Source organism: Stegodyphus dumicola, chromosome 5 (genome assembly GCF_044657685.1).
Source record: "Stegodyphus dumicola isolate Sdum_Otavi_A_Nest chromosome 5, ASM4465768v1".
Lineage (NCBI taxonomy): Eukaryota > Metazoa > Arthropoda > Arachnida > Araneae > Eresidae > Stegodyphus > Stegodyphus dumicola.
In genome coordinates this window covers 3,513,422-3,531,758 of record NC_140772.1, presented here as the reverse complement: position 1 = coordinate 3,531,758, position 18,337 = coordinate 3,513,422, and positions in this window count along the sequence as shown.

The window sequence follows — 18,337 nt, the reverse complement described above, 5'->3', positions numbered from 1 at the left end:
TTTGTGATGTCCTCTGTGGAGCAGTTGAAAATACATTTCATATATCAAAACAGTAAAAACCTATTGACTCTAACACTGGCGCCCGAACTAAAAGGTTGTGGATACAATTAGGCTAATACCTTCAACGGAAAAGCTTCTGTGGTGTCCTCCCTGGAGCAGTTGGAACTACATTTCAGAACAGCAAAAGACTATTGCCTCTAACACTGGCGCCCGAACTAAAAGGGTTTGTATAATAATTGGGTAGATTCTTCGAAAGGTTTGTGATGTCCTCTGTGGAGCAGTTGGAAATACATTTCATATATCAAAACAGTAAAAAACCTATTGACTCTAACACTGGCGCCCGAACTAAAAGGATTTGTATAATAATTGGGTAGCTTCTTGGAAAGGTTTGTGATGTCCTCTGTGGAGCAGTTGGAAATACATTTCATATATCAAAACAGTAAAAACCTATTGACTCTAACACTGGCGCCCGAACTGAAAGGGTTTGTATAATAATTGGGTAGCTTCTTCGAAAGGTTTGTGATGTACTCTGTGGAGCAGTTGGAAATACATTTCATATATCAAAACAGTAAAAAACCTATTGACTCTAACACTGGCGCCCGAACTAAAAGGGTTTGTATAATAATTGGGTAGCTTCTTGGAAAGGTTTGTGATGTCCTCTGTGGAGCAGTTGGAAATACATTTCATATATCAAAACAGTAAAAACCTATTGACTCTAACACTGGCGCCCGAACTGAAAGGGTTTGTATAATAATTGGGTAGCTTCTTCGAAAGGTTTGTGATGTACTCTGTGGAGCAGTTGGAAATACATTTCATATATCAAAACAATAAAAAACCTATTGACTCTAACACTGGCGCCCGAACTAAAAGGGTTTGTATAATAATTGGGTAGCTTCTTCGAAAGGTTTGTGATGTCCTCTGTGGAGCAGTTGGAAATACATTTCATATATCAAAACAGTAAAAACCTATTGAATCTAACACTGGCGCCCGAACAAGAAGGGTTTGTATAATAATTGGGTATCTTCTTCGAAAGGTTTGTGATGTCCTCTGTGGAGCAGTTGGAAATACATTTCATATATCAAAACAGTAAAAACCTATTGACTCTAAAACTGGCGCCCGAACTAAAAGGTTTGTGGATACAATTGGGCTAATACCTTCAACGGAAAAGCTTCTGTGGTGTCCTCCCTGGAGCAGTTGGAACTACATTTCAGAACAGCAAAAGACTATTGCCTCTAACACTGGCGCCCGAACTAAAAGGGTTTGTATAATAATTGGGTAGATCCTTCGAAAGGTTTGTGATGTCCTCTGTGAAGCAGTTGGAAATACATTTCATATATCAAAAGAGTAAAAAACCTATTGACTCTAACACTGGCGCCCGAACTAAAAGGGTTTGTATAATAATTGGGTAGCTTCTTCGAAAGGTTTGTGATGTCCTCTGTGGAGCAGTGGGAAATACATTTCATATATCAAAACAGTAAAAAACCTATTGACACTAACACTGGCGCTCGAACTAAAAGGGTTTGTATAATAATTGGGTAGCTTCTTCGAAAGGTTTGTGATGTCCTCTGTGGAGCAGATGGAAATACATTTCATATATCAAAAGAGTAAAAACCTATTGACTCTAACACTGGCGCCCGAACTAAAAGGTTGTGGATACAATTAGGCTAATACCTTCAACCGAAAAGCCTCTCTGGTGTCCTCCCTGGAGCAGTTGGAACTACATTTCAGAACAGCAAAAATCTATTGCCTCTAACACTGGCGCCCGAACTAAAAGGGTTTGTATAATAATTGGGTAGCTTCTTCGAAAGGTTTGTGATGTCCTCTGTGGAGCAGTTGGAAATACATTTCATATATCAAAACAGTAAAAACCTATTGACTCTAACTCTGGCGCCCGAACTAAAAGGTTGTGGATACAATTGGGCTAATTCCTTCAACGGAAAAGCCTCTGTGGTGCCCTCCCTGGAGCAGTTGGAACTACATTTCAGAACAGCAAAAACCTATTGCCTCTAAAACAGGCGCCCGAACTAAAAGGATTTGTATAATAATTGGGTAGCATCTTCGAAAGGTTTGTGATGTCCTCTGTGGAGAAGTTGGAAATACATTTCATATATCAAAACAGTAAGAACCTATTGACTCTAACACTGGCGCCCGAACTAAAAGGTTGTGGATACAATTGGGCTAATACCTTCAACGGAAAAGCCTCTGTGGTGTCCTCCCTGGAGCAGTTGGAACTACATTTCAGAACAGCAAAAACCTATTGCCTCTAACACTGGCGCCCGAACTAAAAGGGTTTGTATAATAATTGGGTAGATTCTTCAAAAGGTTTGTGATGTCCTCTGTGGAGCATTTGAAAATACATTTCATATATCAAAACAGTAAAAAACCTATTGACTCTAAAATTGGCGCCCGAACTAAAAGGGTTTGTATAATAATTGGGTAGATTCTTCGAAAGCTTTGTGATGTCCTCTGTGGAGCAGTTGGAAATACATTTCATATATCAAAACAGTAAAAACCTATTGACTCTAACACTGGCGCCCGAACTAAAAGGTTGTGTGTACAATTGGGCTAATACCTTCAACGGAAAAGCCTCTGTGGTGTCCTCACTGGAGCAGTTGGAACTACATTTCAGAACAGCAAAAACCTACTGCCTCTAACACTGGCGCCCGAACTAAAAGGGTTTGTATAATAATTGGGTAGCTTCTTCGAAAGGTTTGTGATGTCCTCTGTAGAGTAGTTGGAAATACATTTCATATATCAAAACAGTAGAAACATTTTGACTCTAACACTGGCGCCCGATCTAAAAGGTTGTGGATACAATTGGGCTAATACCTTCAACGGAAAAGCCTATGTGGTGTCCCCCCTGGAGCAGCTGGAACTACATTTCAGAACAGCAAAAACCTATTACCTCTAACACTGGCGCCCGAACTAAAAGGGTTTGTATAATAATTGGGTAGCTTCTTCGAAAGGTTTGTGATGTCCTCTGTGGAGCAGTTGGAAATACATTTCATATATCAAAACAGTAAAAACCTATTGAATCTAACACTGGCGCCCGAACAAGAAGGGTTTGTATAATAATTGGGTATCTTCTTCGAACGCTTGTGATGTCCTCTGTGGAGCAGTTGGAAATACATTTCATATATCCAAACAGTAAAAACCTATTGACTCTAACACTGGCGCCCGAACTAAAAGGTTGTGGATACAATTGGGCTAATTCCTTCAACGGAAAAGCCTCTGTGGTGTCCTCCCTGGAGCAGTTGGAACTACATTTCAGAACAGCAAAAACCTATTGCCTCTAAAACAGGCGCCCGAACTAAAAGGATTTGTATAATAATTGGGTAGCTTCTTCGAAAGGTTTGTGATGTCCTCTGTGGAGCAGTTGGAAATACATTTCATATATCAAAACAGTAAAAACCTATTGACTCTAACACTGGCGCCCGAACAAGAAGGGTTTGTATAATAATTGGGTAGCTTCTTCGAAAGGTTTGTGATGTCCTCTGTGGAGCAGTTGGAAATACATTTCATATATCAAAACAGTAAAAACCTATTGACTCTAACACTGGCGCCCGAACTAAAAGGTTGTGGATACAATTGGGCTAATTCCTTCAACGGAAAAGCCTCTGTGGTGCCCTCCCTGGAGCAGTTGGAACTACATTTCAGAACAGCAAAAACCTATTGCCTCTAAAACAGGCGCCCGAACTAAAAGGATTTGTATAATAATTGGGTAGCATCTTCGAAAGGTTTGTGATGTCCTCTGTGGAGCAGTTGGAAATACATTTCATATATCAAAACAGTAAAAACCTATTGACTCTAACACTGGCGCCCGAACTAAAAGGTTGTGTGTACAATTGGGCTAATACCTTCAACGGAAAAGCCTCTGTGGTGTCCTCACTGGAGCAGTTGGAACTACATTTCAGAACAGCAAAAACCTACTGCCTCTAACACTGGCGCCCGAACTAAAAGGGTTTGTATAATAATTGGGTAGCTTCTTCGAAAGGTTTGTGATGTCCTCTGTAGAGTAGTTGGAAATACATTTCATATATCAAAACAGTAAAAACATTTTGACTCTAACACTGGCGCCCGAACTAAAAGGTTGTGGATACAATTGGGCTAATACCTTCAACGGAAAAGCCTATGTGGTGTCCCCCCTGGAGCAGCTGGAACTACATTTCAGAACAGCAAAAACCTACTGCCTCTAACACTGGCGCCCGAACTAAAAGGGTTTGTAAAATAATTGGGTAGCTTCTTCGAAAGGTTTGTGATGTCCTCTGTGGAGCAGTTGGAAATATATTTCATATATCAAAACAGTAAAAACCTATTGAATCTAACACTGGCGCCCGAACAAGAAGGGTTTGTATAATAATTGGGTATCTTCTTCGAAAGGCTTGTGATGTCCTCTGTGGAGCAGTTGGAAATACATTTCATATATCCAAACAGTAAAAACCTATTGACTCTAACACTGGCGCCCGAACTAAAAGGTTGTGGATACAATTGGGCTAATTCCTTCAACGGAAAAGCCTCTGTGGTGTCCTCCCTGGAGCAGTTGGAACTACATTTCAGAACAGCAAAAACCTATTGCCTCTAAAACTGGCGCCCGAACTAAAAGGGTTTGTATAATAATTGGGTAGATTCTTCAAAAGGTTTGTGATGTCCTCTGTTGAGCAGTTGAAAATACATTTCATATATCAAAACAGTAAAAAACCTATTGACTCTAAAACTGGCGCCCGAACTAAAAGGGTTTGTATAATAATTGGGTAGCTTCTTCGAAAGGTTTGTGATGTCCTCTGTGGAGCAGTTGGAAATACATTTCATATATCAAAACATAAAAACCTATTGACTCTAACACTGGCGCCCGAACTAAAATGTTGTAGATACAATTGGGCTAATACCTTCAACGAAAAAGCCTCTGAGGTGTCCTCCCTGGAGCAGTTGGAACTACATTTCAGAACAGCAAAAACCTATTGCCTCTAAAACTGGCGCCCGAACTAAAAGGGTTTGTATAATAATTGGGTAGATTCTTCGAAAGGTTTGTGATGTCCTCTGTGGAGCAGTTTGAAATACATTTCATATATCAAAACAGTAAAAACCTATTGACTCTAACACTGGCCCCGAACTAAAAGGTTGTGTGTACAATTGGGCTAATACCTTCAACGGAAAAGCCTCTGTGGTGTCCTCGCTGGAGCAGTTGGAACTACATTTCAGAACAGCAAAAACCTATTGCCTCTAACACTGGCACCCGAACTAAAAGGGTTTGTATAATAATTGGGTAGATTCTTCGAAAGGTCTGTGATGTCCTCTGTGGAGCAGTTGGAAATACATTTCATATATCAAAACAGTAAAAACCTATTGACTCTAACACTGGCGCCCGAACTAAAAGGTTGTGTGTACAATTGGGCTAATACCTTCATCGGAAAAGCCTCTGTGGTGTCCTCACTGGAGCAGTTTGAACAGAACAGCAAAAACCTACTGCCTCTAACACTGGCGCCCGAACTAAAAGGGTTTGTATAATAATTGGGTAGCTTCTTCGAAAGGTTTGTGATGTCCTCTGTAGAGTAGTTGGAAATACATTTCATATATCAAAACAGTAAAAACATTTTGACTCTAACACTGGCGCCCGAACTAAAAGGTTGTGGATACAATTAAGCTAATACCTTCAACGGAAAAGCCTATGTGGTGTCCCCCCTGGAGCAGCTGGAACTACATTTCAGAACAGCAAAAACCTATTACCTCTAACACTGGCGCCCGAACTAAAAGGGTTTGTATAATAATTGGGTAGCTTCTTCGAAAGGTTTGTGATGTCCTCTGTGGAGCAGTTGGAAATACATTTCATATATCAAAACAGTAAAAACCTATTGAATCTAACACTGGCGCCCGAACAAGAAGGGTTTGTATAATAATTGGGTATCTTCTTCGAAAGGCTTGTGATGTCCTCTGTGGAGCAGTTGGAAATACATTTCATATATCAAAACAGTAAAAACCTATTGACTCTAACACTGGCGCCCGAACTAAAAGGTTGTGGATACAATTGGGCTAATTCCTTCAACGGAAAAGCCTCTGTGGTGCCCTCCCTGGAGCAGTTGGAACTACATTTCAGAACAGCAAAAACCTATTGCCTCTAAAACAGGCGCCCGAACTAAAAGGATTTGTATAATAATTGGGTAGCATCTTCGAAAGGTTTGTGATGTCCTCTGTGGAGCAGTTGGAAATACATTTCATATATCAAAACAGTAAAAACCTATTGACTCTAACACTGGCGCCCGAACTAAAAGGTTGTGTGTACAATTGGGCTAATACCTTCAACGGAAAAGCCTCTGTGGTGTCCTCACTGGAGCAGTTGGAACTACATTTCAGAACAGCAAAAACCTACTGCCTCTAACACTGGCGCCCGAACTAAAAGGGTTTGTATAATAATTGGGTAGCTTCTTCGAAAGGTTTGTGATGTCCTCTGTAGAGTAGTTGGAAATACATTTCATATATCAAAACAGTAAAAACATTTTGACTCTAACACTGGCGCCCGAACTAAAAGGTTGTGGATACAATTGGGCTAATACCTTCAACGGAAAAGCCTATGTGGTGTCCCCCCTGGAGCAGCTGGAACTACATTTCAGAACAGCAAAAACCTACTGCCTCTAACACTGGCGCCCGAACTAAAAGGGTTTGTATAATAATTGGGTAGCTTCTTCGAAAGGTTTGTGATGTCCTCTGTGGAGCAGTTGGAAATACATTTCATATATCAAAACAGTAAAAACCTATTGAATCTAACACTGGCGCCCGAACAAGAAGGGTTTGTATAATAATTGGGTATCTTCTTCGAAAGGCTTGTGATGTCCTCTGTGGAGCAGTTGGAAATACATTTCATATATCCAAACAGTAAAAACCTATTGACTCTAACACTGGCGCCCGAACTAAAAGGTTGTGGATACAATTGGGCTAATTCCTTCAACGGAAAAGCCTCTGTGGTGTCCTCCCTGGAGCAGTTGGAACTACATTTCAGAACAGCAAAAACCTATTGCCTCTAAAACTGGCGCCCGAACTAAAAGGGTTTGTATAATAATTGGGTAGATTCTTCAAAAGGTTTGTGATGTCCTCTGTTGAGCAGTTGAAAATACATTTCATATATCAAAACAGTAAAAAACCTATTGACTCTAAAACTGGCGCCCGAACTAAAAGGGTTTGTATAATAATTGGGTAGCTTCTTCGAAAGGTTTGTGATGTCCTCTGTGGAGCAGTTGGAAATACATTTCATATATCAAAACATAAAAACCTATTGACTCTAACACTGGCGCCCGAACTAAAATGTTGTAGATACAATTGGGCTAATACCTTCAACGAAAAAGCCTCTGAGGTGTCCTCCCTGGAGCAGTTGGAACTACATTTCAGAACAGCAAAAACCTATTGCCTCTAAAACTGGCGCCCGAACTAAAAGGGTTTGTATAATAATTGGGTAGATTCTTCGAAAGGTTTGTGATGTCCTCTGTGGAGCAGTTGGAAATACATTTCATATATCAAAACAGTAAAAACCTATTGACTCTAACACTGGCCCCGAACTAAAAGGTTGTGTGTACAATTGGGCTAATACCTTCAACGGAAAAGCCTCTGTGGTGTCCTCGCTGGAGCAGTTGGAACTACATTTCAGAACAGCAAAAACCTATTGCCTCTAACACTGGCACCCGAACTAAAAGGGTTTGTATAATAATTGGGTAGATTCTTCGAAAGGTCTGTGATGTCCTCTGTGGAGCAGTTGGAAATACATTTCATATATCAAAACAGTAAAAACCTATTGACTCTAACACTGGCGCCGGAACTAAAAGGTTGTGTGTACAATTGGGCTAATACCTTCATCGGAAAAGCCTCTGTGGTGTCCTCACTGGAGCAGTTTGAACAGAACAGCAAAAACCTACTGCCTCTAACACTGGCGCCCGAACTAAAAGGGTTTGTATAATAATTGGGTAGCTTCTTCGAAAGGTTTGTGATGTCCTCTGTAGAGTAGTTGGAAATACATTTCATATATCAAAACAGTAAAAACATTTTGACTCTAACACTGGCGCCCGAACTAAAAGGTTGTGGATACAATTAAGCTAATACCTTCAACGGAAAAGCCTATGTGGTGTCCCCCCTGGAGCAGCTGGAACTACATTTCAGAACAGCAAAAACCTATTACCTCTAACACTGGCGCCCGAACTAAAAGGGTTTGTATAATAATTGGGTAGCTTCTTCGAAAGGTTTGTGATGTCCTCTGTGGAGCAGTTGGAAATACATTTCATATATCAAAACAGTAAAAACCTATTGAATCTAACACTGGCGCCCGAACAAGAAGGGTTTGTATAATAATTGGGTATCTTCTTCGAAAGGCTTGTGATGTCCTCTGTGGAGCAGTTGGAAATACATTTCATATATCAAAACAGTAAAAACCTATTGACTCTAACACTGGCGCCCGAACTAAAAGGTTGTGGATACAATTGGGCTAATTCCTTCAACGGAAAAGCCTCTGTGGTGCCCTCCCTGGAGCAGTTGGAACTACATTTCAGAACAGCAAAAACCTATTGCCTCTAAAACAGGCGCCCGAACTAAAAGGATTTGTATAATAATTGGGTAGCATCTTCGAAAGGTTTGTGATGTCCTCTGTGGAGCAGTTGGAAATACATTTCATATATCAAAACAGTAAAAACCTATTGACTCTAACACTGGCGCCCGAACTAAAAGGTTGTGTGTACAATTGGGCTAATACCTTCAACGGAAAAGCCTCTGTGGTGTCCTCACTGGAGCAGTTGGAACTACATTTCAGAACAGCAAAAACCTACTGCCTCTAACACTGGCGCCCGAACTAAAAGGGTTTGTATAATAATTGGGTAGCTTCTTCGAAAGGTTTGTGATGTCGTCTGTAGAGTAGTTGGAAATACATTTCATATATCAAAACAGTAAAAACATTTTGACTCTAACACTGGCGCCCGAACTAAAAGGTTGTGGATACAATTGGGCTAATACCTTCAACGGAAAAGCCTATGTGGTGTCCCCCCTGGAGCAGCTGGAACTACATTTCAGAACAGCAAAAACCTACTGCCTCTAACACTGGCGCCCGAACTAAAAGGGTTTGTATAATAATTGGGTAGCTTCTTCGAAAGGTTTGTGATGTCCTCTGTGGAGCAGTTGGAAATACATTTCATATATCAAAACAGTAAAAACCTATTGAATCTAACACTGGCGCCCGAACAAGAATGGTTTGTATAATAATTGGGTATCTTCTTCGAAAGGCTTGTGATGTCCTCTGTGGAGCAGTTGGAAATACATTTCATATATCCAAACAGTAAAAACCTATTGACTCTAACACTGGCGCCCGAACTAAAAGGTTGTGGATACAATTGGGCTAATTCCTTCAACGGAAAAGCCTCTGTGGTGTCCTCCCTGGAGCAGTTGGAACTACATTTCAGAACAGCAAAAACCTATTGCCTCTAAAACTGGCGCCCGAACTAAAAGGGTTTGTATAATAATTGGGTAGATTCTTCAAAAGGTTTGTGATGTCCTCTGTTGAGCAGTTGAAAATACATTTCATATATCAAAACAGTAAAAAACCTATTGACTCTAAAACTGGCGCCCGAACTAAAAGGGTTTGTATAATAATTGGGTAGCTTCTTCGAAAGGTTTGTGATGTCCTCTGTGGAGCAGTTGGAAATACATTTCATATATCAAAACATAAAAACCTATTGACTCTAACACTGGCGCCCGAACTAAAATGTTGTAGATACAATTGGGCTAATACCTTCAACGAAAAAGCCTCTGAGGTGTCCTCCCTGGAGCAGTTGGAACTACATTTCAGAACAGCAAAAACCTATTGCCTCTAAAACTGGCGCCCGAACTAAAAGGGTTTGTATAATAATTGGGTAGATTCTTCGAAAGGTTTGTGATGTCCTCTGTGGAGCAGTTGGAAATACATTTCATATATCAAAACAGTAAAAACCTATTGACTCTAACACTGGCCCCGAACTAAAAGGTTGTGTGTACAATTGGGCTAATACCTTCAACGGAAAAGCCTCTGTGGTGTCCTCGCTGGAGCAGTTGGAACTACATTTCAGAACAGCAAAAACCTATTGCCTCTAACACTGGCACCCGAACTAAAAGGGTTTGTATAATAATTGGGTAGATTCTTCGAAAGGTCTGTGATGTCCTCTGTGGAGCAGTTGGAAATACATTTCATATATCAAAACAGTAAAAACCTATTGACTCTAACACTGGCGCCCGAACTAAAAGGTTGTGTGTACAATTGGGCTAATACCTTCATCGGAAAAGCCTCTGTGGTGTCCTCACTGGAGCAGTTTGAAAAGAACAGCAAAAACCTACTGCCTCTAACACTGGCGCCCGAACTAAAAGGGTTTGTATAATAATTGGGTAGCTTCTTCGAAAGGTTTGTGATGTCCTCTGTAGAGTAGTTGGAAATACATTTCATATATCAAAACAGTAAAAACATTTTGACTCTAACACTGGCGCCCGAACTAAAAGGTTGTGGATACAATTAAGCTAATACCTTCAACGGAAAAGCCTATGTGGTGTCCCCCCTGGAGCAGCTGGAACTACATTTCAGAACAGCAAAAACCTATTACCTCTAACACTGGCGCCCGAACTAAAAGGGTTTGTATAATAATTGGGTAGCTTCTTCGAAAGGTTTGTGATGTCCTCTGTGGAGCAGTTGGAAATACATTTCATATATCAAAACAGTAAAAACCTATTGAATCTAACACTGGCGCCCGAACAAGAAGGGTTTGTATAATAATTGGGTATCTTCTTCGAAAGGCTTGTGATGTCCTCTGTGGAGCAGTTGGAAATACATTTCATATATCCAAACAGTAAAAACCTATTGACTCTAACACTGGCGCCCGGACTAAAAGGTTGTGGATACAATTGGGCTAATTCCTTCAACGGAAAAGCCTATGTGGTGTCCTCCCTGGAGCAGTTGGAACTACATTTCAGAACAGCAAAAACCTATTGCCTCTAAAACTGGCGCCCGAACTAAAAGGGTTTGTATAATAATTGGGTAGCATCTTCGAAAGGTTTGTGATGTCCTCTGTGGAGCAGTTGGAAATACATTTCATATATCAAAACAGTAAGAACCTATTGACTCTAACACTGGCGCCCGAACTAAAAGGTTGTGGATAACAATTAGGCTACTACCTTCGAAGGAAAAGCTTCTGTGATGATCCTCCTTGGAGCAGTTGGAACTACATTTCATATATCAGAACAGCAAAAACCTATTGACTCTAATACTGGCGCCCGAACTAAAAGGTTGGGGAAATTAATTAGGCGGAAAAGTTTGTAAGATATCCTCCCTGGAGCAGTTATTGACTCTAACTCTGGCGCCCGAACTAAAAGGGTTTGTATAATAATTGGATTAGCACCTTTGAAAGGTTTGTCATGTCTTCTCTGGAGCGATTGGAACCACATTTCATATATCAGAGCAGCAGAAAGTTATTGACTATAACACTGGCGCCCGAACTAAAAGGGTGTCTATAATAATTGGGTTAGCACCTTCGAAAGGTTTGTGATGTCCTATGTGGAGCAGTTGGAACTTCATTTCATATATCAGAACAGCAAAAACCTATAGACTCTAGCACTGGCGCCCGAAATAAAAGGTTGTGGATAACAATTAGGCTACTACCTTCGAAGGAAAAGCTTCTGTGATGATCCTCCTTGGAGCAGTTGAAACTACATTTCATGTATCAAAACAGTAAAAACCTATTGAATCTAACACTGGCGCCCGAACAAGAAGGGTTTGTATAATAATTGGGTATCTTCTTCGAAAGGCTTGTGATGTCCTCTGTGGAGCAGTTGGAAATACATTTCATATATCCAAACAGTAAGAACCTATTGACTCTAACACTGGCGCCCGAACTAAAAGGTTGTGGATAACAATTAGGCTACTACCTTCGAAGGAAAAGCTTCTGTGATGATCCTCCTTGGAGCAGTTGGAACTACATTTCATATATCAGAACAGCAAAAACCTATTGACTCTAATACTGGCGCCCGAACTAAAAGGTTGGGGAAATTAATTAGGCGGAAAAGTTTGTAAGATATCCTCCCTGGAGCAGTTATTGACTCTAACTCTGGCGCCCGAACTAAAAGGGTTTGTATAATAATTGGATTAGCACCTTTGAAAGGTTTGTCATGTCTTCTCTGGAGCGATTGGAACCACATTTCATATATCAGAGCAGCAGAAAGTTATTGACTATAACACTGGCGCCCGAACTAAAAGGGTGTCTATAATAATTGGGTTAGCACCTTCGAAAGGTTTGTGATGTCCTATGTGGAGCAGTTGGAACTTCATTTCATATATCAGAACAGCAAAAACCTATAGACTCTAGCACTGGCGCCCGAAATAAAAGGTTGTGGATAACAATTAGGCTACTACCTTCGAAGGAAAAGCTTCTGTGATGATCCTCCTTGGAGCAGTTGGAAATACATTTCATATATCAAAACAGTAAAAACCTATTGAATCTAACACTGGCGCCCGAACAAGAAGGGTTTGTATAATAATTGGGTATCTTCTTCGAAAGGCTTGTGATGTCCTCTGTGGAGCAGTTGGAAATACATTTCATATATCCAAACAGTAAAAACCTATTGACTCTAACACTGGCGCCCGAACTAAAAGGTTGTGGATACAATTGGGCTAATTCCTTCAACGGAAAAGCCTCTGTGGTGTCCTCCCTGGAGCAGTTGGAACTACATTTCAGAACAGCAAAAACCTATTGCCTCTAAAACTGGCGCCCGAACTAAAAGGGTTTGTATAATAATTGGGTAGATTCTTCAAAAGGTTTGTGATGTCCTCTGTTGAGCAGTTGAAAATACATTTCATATATCAAAACAGTAAAAAACCTATTGACTCTAAAACTGGCGCCCGAACTAAAAGGGTTTGTATAATAATTGGGTAGCTTCTTCGAAAGGTTTGTGATGTCCTCTGTGGAGCAGTTGGAAATACATTTCATATATCAAAACATAAAAACCTATTGACTCTAACACTGGCGCCCGAACTAAAATGTTGTAGATACAATTGGGCTAATACCTTCAACGAAAAAGCCTCTGAGGTGTCCTCCCTGGAGCAGTTGGAACTACATTTCAGAACAGCAAAAACCTATTGCCTCTAAAACTGGCGCCCGAACTAAAAGGGTTTGTATAATAATTGGGTAGATTCTTCGAAAGGTTTGTGATGTCCTCTGTGGAGCAGTTGGAAATACATTTCATATATCAAAACAGTAAAAACCTATTGACTCTAACACTGGCCCCGAACTAAAAGGTTGTGTGTACAATTGGGCTAATACCTTCAACGGAAAAGCCTCTGTGGTGTCCTCGCTGGAGCAGTTGGAACTACATTTCAGAACAGCAAAAACCTATTGCCTCTAACACTGGCACCCGAACTAAAAGGGTTTGTATAATAATTGGGTAGATTCTTCGAAAGGTCTGTGATGTCCTCTGTGGAGCAGTTGGAAATACATTTCATATATCAAAACAGTAAAAACCTATTGACTCTAACACTGGCGCACGAACTAAAAGGTTGTGTGTACAATTGGGCTAATACCTTCATCGGAAAAGCCTCTGTGGTGTCCTCACTGGAGCAGTTTGAACAGAACAGGAAAAACCTACTGCCTCTAACACTGGCGCCCGAACTAAAAGGGTTTGTATAATAATTGGGTAGCTTCTTCGAAAGGTTTGTGATGTCCTCTGTAGAGTAGTTGGAAATACATTTCATATATCAAAACAGTAAAAACATTTTGACTCTAACACTGGCGCCCGAACTAAAAGGTTGTGGATACAATTAAGCTAATACCTTCAACGGAAAAGCCTATGTGGTGTCCCCCCTGGAGCAGCTGGAACTACATTTCAGAACAGCAAAAACCTATTACCTCTAACACTGGCGCCCGAACTAAAAGGGTTTGTATAATAATTGGGTAGCTTCTTCGAAAGGTTTGTGATGTCCTCTGTGGAGCAGTTGGAAATACATTTCATATATCAAAACAGTAAAAACCTATTGAATCTAACACTGGCGCCCGAACAAGAAGGGTTTGTATAATAATTGGGTATCTTCTTCGAAAGGCTTGTGATGTCCTCTGTGGAGCAGTTGGAAATACATTTCATATATCCAAACAGTAAAAACCTATTGACTCTAACACTGGCGCCCGAACTAAAAGGTTGTGGATAACAATTAGGCTACTACCTTCGAAGGAAAAGCTTCTGTGATGATCCTCCTTGGAGCAGTTGGAACTACATTTCATATATCAGAACAGCAAAAACCTATTGACTCTAATACTGGCGCCCGAACTAAAAGGTTGGGGAAATTAATTAGGCGGAAAAGTTTGTAAGATATCCTCCCTGGAGCAGTTATTGACTCTAACTCTGGCGCCCGAACTAAAAGGGTTTGTATAATAATTGGATTAGCACCTTTGAAAGGTTTGTCATGTCTTCTCTGGAGCGATTGGAACCACATTTCATATATCAGAGCAGCAGAAAGTTATTGACTATAACACTGGCGCCCGAACTAAAAGGGTGTCTATAATAATTGGGTTAGCACCTTCGAAAGGTTTGTGATGTCCTATGTGGAGCAGTTGGAACTTCATTTCATATATCAGAACAGCAAAAACCTATAGACTCTAGCACTGGCGCCCGAAATAAAAGGTTGTGGATAACAATTAGGCTACTACCTTCGAAGGAAAAGCTTCTGTGATGATCCTCCTTGGAGCAGTTGGAAATACATTTCATATATCAAAACAGTAAAAACCTATTGAATCTAACACTGGCGCCCGAACAAGAAGGGTTTGTATAATAATTGGGTATCTTCTTCGAAAGGCTTGTGATGTCCTCTGTGGAGCAGTTGGAAATACATTTCATATATCCAAACAGTAAAAACCTATTGACTCTAACACTGGCGCCCGAACTAAAAGGTTGTGGATACAATTGGGCTAATTCCTTCAACGGAAAAGCCTCTGTGGTGTCCTCCCTGGAGCAGTTGGAACTACATTTCAGAACAGCAAAAACCTATTGCCTCTAAAACTGGCGCCCGAACTAAAAGGGTTTGTATAATAATTGGGTAGATTCTTCAAAAGGTTTGTGATGTCCTCTGTTGAGCAGTTGAAAATACATTTCATATATCAAAACAGTAAAAAACCTATTGACTCTAAAACTGGCGCCCGAACTAAAAGGGTTTGTATAATAATTGGGTAGCTTCTTCGAAAGGTTTGTGATGTCCTCTGTGGAGCAGTTGGAAATATATTTCATATATCAAAACATAAAAACCTATTGACTCTAACACTGGCGCCCGAACTAAAATGTTGTAGATACAATTGGGCTAATACCTTCAACGAAAAAGCCTCTGAGGTGTCCTCCCTGGAGCAGTTGGAACTACATTTCAGAACAGCAAAAACATATTGCCTCTAAAACTGGCGCCCGAACTAAAAGGGTTTGTATAATAATTGGGTAGATTCTTCGAAAGGTTTGTGATGTCCTCTGTGGAGCAGTTGGAAATACATTTCATATATCAAAACAGTAAAAACCTATTGACTCAAACACTGGCCCCGAACTAAAAGGTTGTGTGTACAATTGGGCTAATACCTTCAACGGAAAAGCCTCTGTGGTGTCCTCGCTGGAGCAGTTGGAACTACATTTCAGAACAGCAAAAACCTATTGCCTCTAACACTGGCACCCGAACTAAAAGGGTTTGTATAATAATTGGGTAGATTCTTCGAAAGGTCTGTGATGTCCTCTGTGGAGCAGTTGGAAATACATTTCATATATCAAAACAGTAAAAACCTATTGACTCTAACACTGGCGCCCGAACTAAAAGGTTGTGTGTACAATTGGGCTAATACCTTCATCGGAAAAGCCTCTGTGGTGTCCTCACTGGAGCAGTTTGAACAGAACAGCAAAAACCTACTGCCTCTAACACTGGCGCCCGAACTAAAAGGGTTTGTATAATAATTGGGTAGCTTCTTCGAAAGGTTTGTGATGTCCTCTGTGGAGCAGTTGGAAATACATTTCATATATCAAAACAGTAAAAACCTATTGAATCTAACACTGGCGCCCGAACAAGAAGGGTTTGTATAATAATTGGGTATCTTCTTCGAAAGGCTTGTGATGTCCTCTGTGGAGCAGTTGGAAATACATTTCATATATCCAAACAGTAAAAACCTATTGACTCTAACACTGGCGCCCGAAATAAAGGTTGTGGATACAATTGGACTAATTCCTTCAACGGAAAAGCCTCTGTGGTGTCCTCCCTGGAGCAGTTGGAACTACATTTCAGAACAGCAAAAACCTATTGCCTCTAAAACTGGCGCCCGAACTAAAAGGGTTTGTATAATAATTGGGTAGCATCTTCGAAAGGTTTGTGATGTCCTCTGTGGAGCAGTTGGAAATACATTTCATATATCAAAACAGTAAGAACCTATTGACTCTAACACTGGCGCCCGAACTAAAAGGTTGTGGATAACAATTAGGCTACTACCTTCGAAAGAAAAGCTTCTGCGATGATCCTCCTTGGAGCAGTTGGAACTACATTTCATATATCAGAACAGCAAAAACCTATTGACTCTAATACTGGCGCCCGAACTAAAAGGTTGGGGAAATTAATTAGGCGGAAAAGTTTGTAAGATATCCTCCCTGGAGCAGTTATTGACTCTAACTCTGGCGCCCGAACTAAAAGGGTTTGTATAATAATTGGATTAGCACCTTTGAAAGGTTTGTCATGTCTTCTCTGGAGCGATTGGAACCACATTTCATATATCAGAGCAGCAGAAAGTTATTGACTATAACACTGGCGCCCGAACTAAAAGGGTGTCTATAATAATTGGGTTAGCACCTTCGAAAGGTTTGTGATGTCCTATGTGGAGCAGTTGGAACTTCATTTCATATATCAGAACAGCAAAAACCTATAGACTCTAGCACTGGCGCCCGAAATAAAAGGTTGTGGATAACAATTAGGCTACTACCTTCGAAGGAAAAGCTTCTGTGATGATCCTCCTTGGAGCAGTTGAAACTACATTTCATGTATCAGAACAGCAAAAACCTATTGACTCTAATACTAGCGCCCGAACTAAAAGGTTGTGGAAAATAATTAGGCGGAAAATCTTGTAAGATATCCTCCCTGGAGCAGTTATTGACTCTAACTCTGGCGCCCGAACTAAAAGGGTTTGTATAATAATTGGATTAGCACCTTCGAAAGGTTTGTGATGTCTTCTCTGGAGCGGTTGGAACCACATTTCATATATCAGAACAGCAGAAAGTTATTGACTGTAACACTGGTGCCCGAACTAAAAGGGTTTGTACAATAATTGGATTAGCACCTTCGAAAGGTTTGTGATGTCCTATGTGAAGCAGTTGGAACTACATTTCATATATCAGAACAGCAAAAACCTATTGACTCTAACACTGGCGCCCGAAGTAAAAGGATTTGTATAATAATTGTGTAGATTCTTCAAAAGGTTTGTGATGTCCTCTATGGAGCAGTTGGAAATACATTTCATATATCAAAACAGTAAAAAACCTATTGACTATAACACTGGCGCCCGAACTAAAAGGGTTTGTATAATAATTGGGTAGCTTCATCGAAAGGTTTGTGATGTCCTCTGTGGAGCAGTTGGAAATACATTTCATATATCAGAACAGCAAAAACCTATTGACTCTAACACTGGCGCCCGAAGTAAAAGGATTTGTATAATAATTGCGTAGATTCTTCAAAAGGTTTGTGATGTCCTCTATGGAGCAGTTGGAAATACATTTCATATATCAAAACAGTAAAAAACCTATTGACTATAACACTGGCGCCCGAACTAAAAGGGTTTGTATAATAATTGGGTAGCTTCATCGAAAGGTTTGTGATGTCCTCTGTGGAGCAGTTGGAAATACATTTCATATATCAAAATAGTAAAAACCTATTGACTCTATCACTGGCGCCCGAAGTAAAAGGATTTGTATAATAATTGTGTAGATTCTTCAAAAGGTTTGTGATGTCCTCTGTGGAGCAGTTGGAAATACATTTCATATATCAAAACAGTAAAAACCTATTGACTCTAACACTGGCGCCCGAACTAAAAGTTTGTGGATACAATTGGGCTAATACCTTCAACGAAAAAGCCTCTGTGGTGTCCTCCCTGGAGCAGTTGGAACTACATTTCAGAACAGCAAAAACCTATTGCCTCTAAAACTGGCGCCCGAACTAAAAGGGTTTGTATAATAATTGGGTAGCATCTTCGAAAGGTTTGTGATGTCCTCTGTGGAGCAGTTGGAAATACATTTCATATATGGAAAGAGTAAAAACCTATTGACTCTAACACTGGCGCCCGAACTAAAAGGTTGTGGATACAAT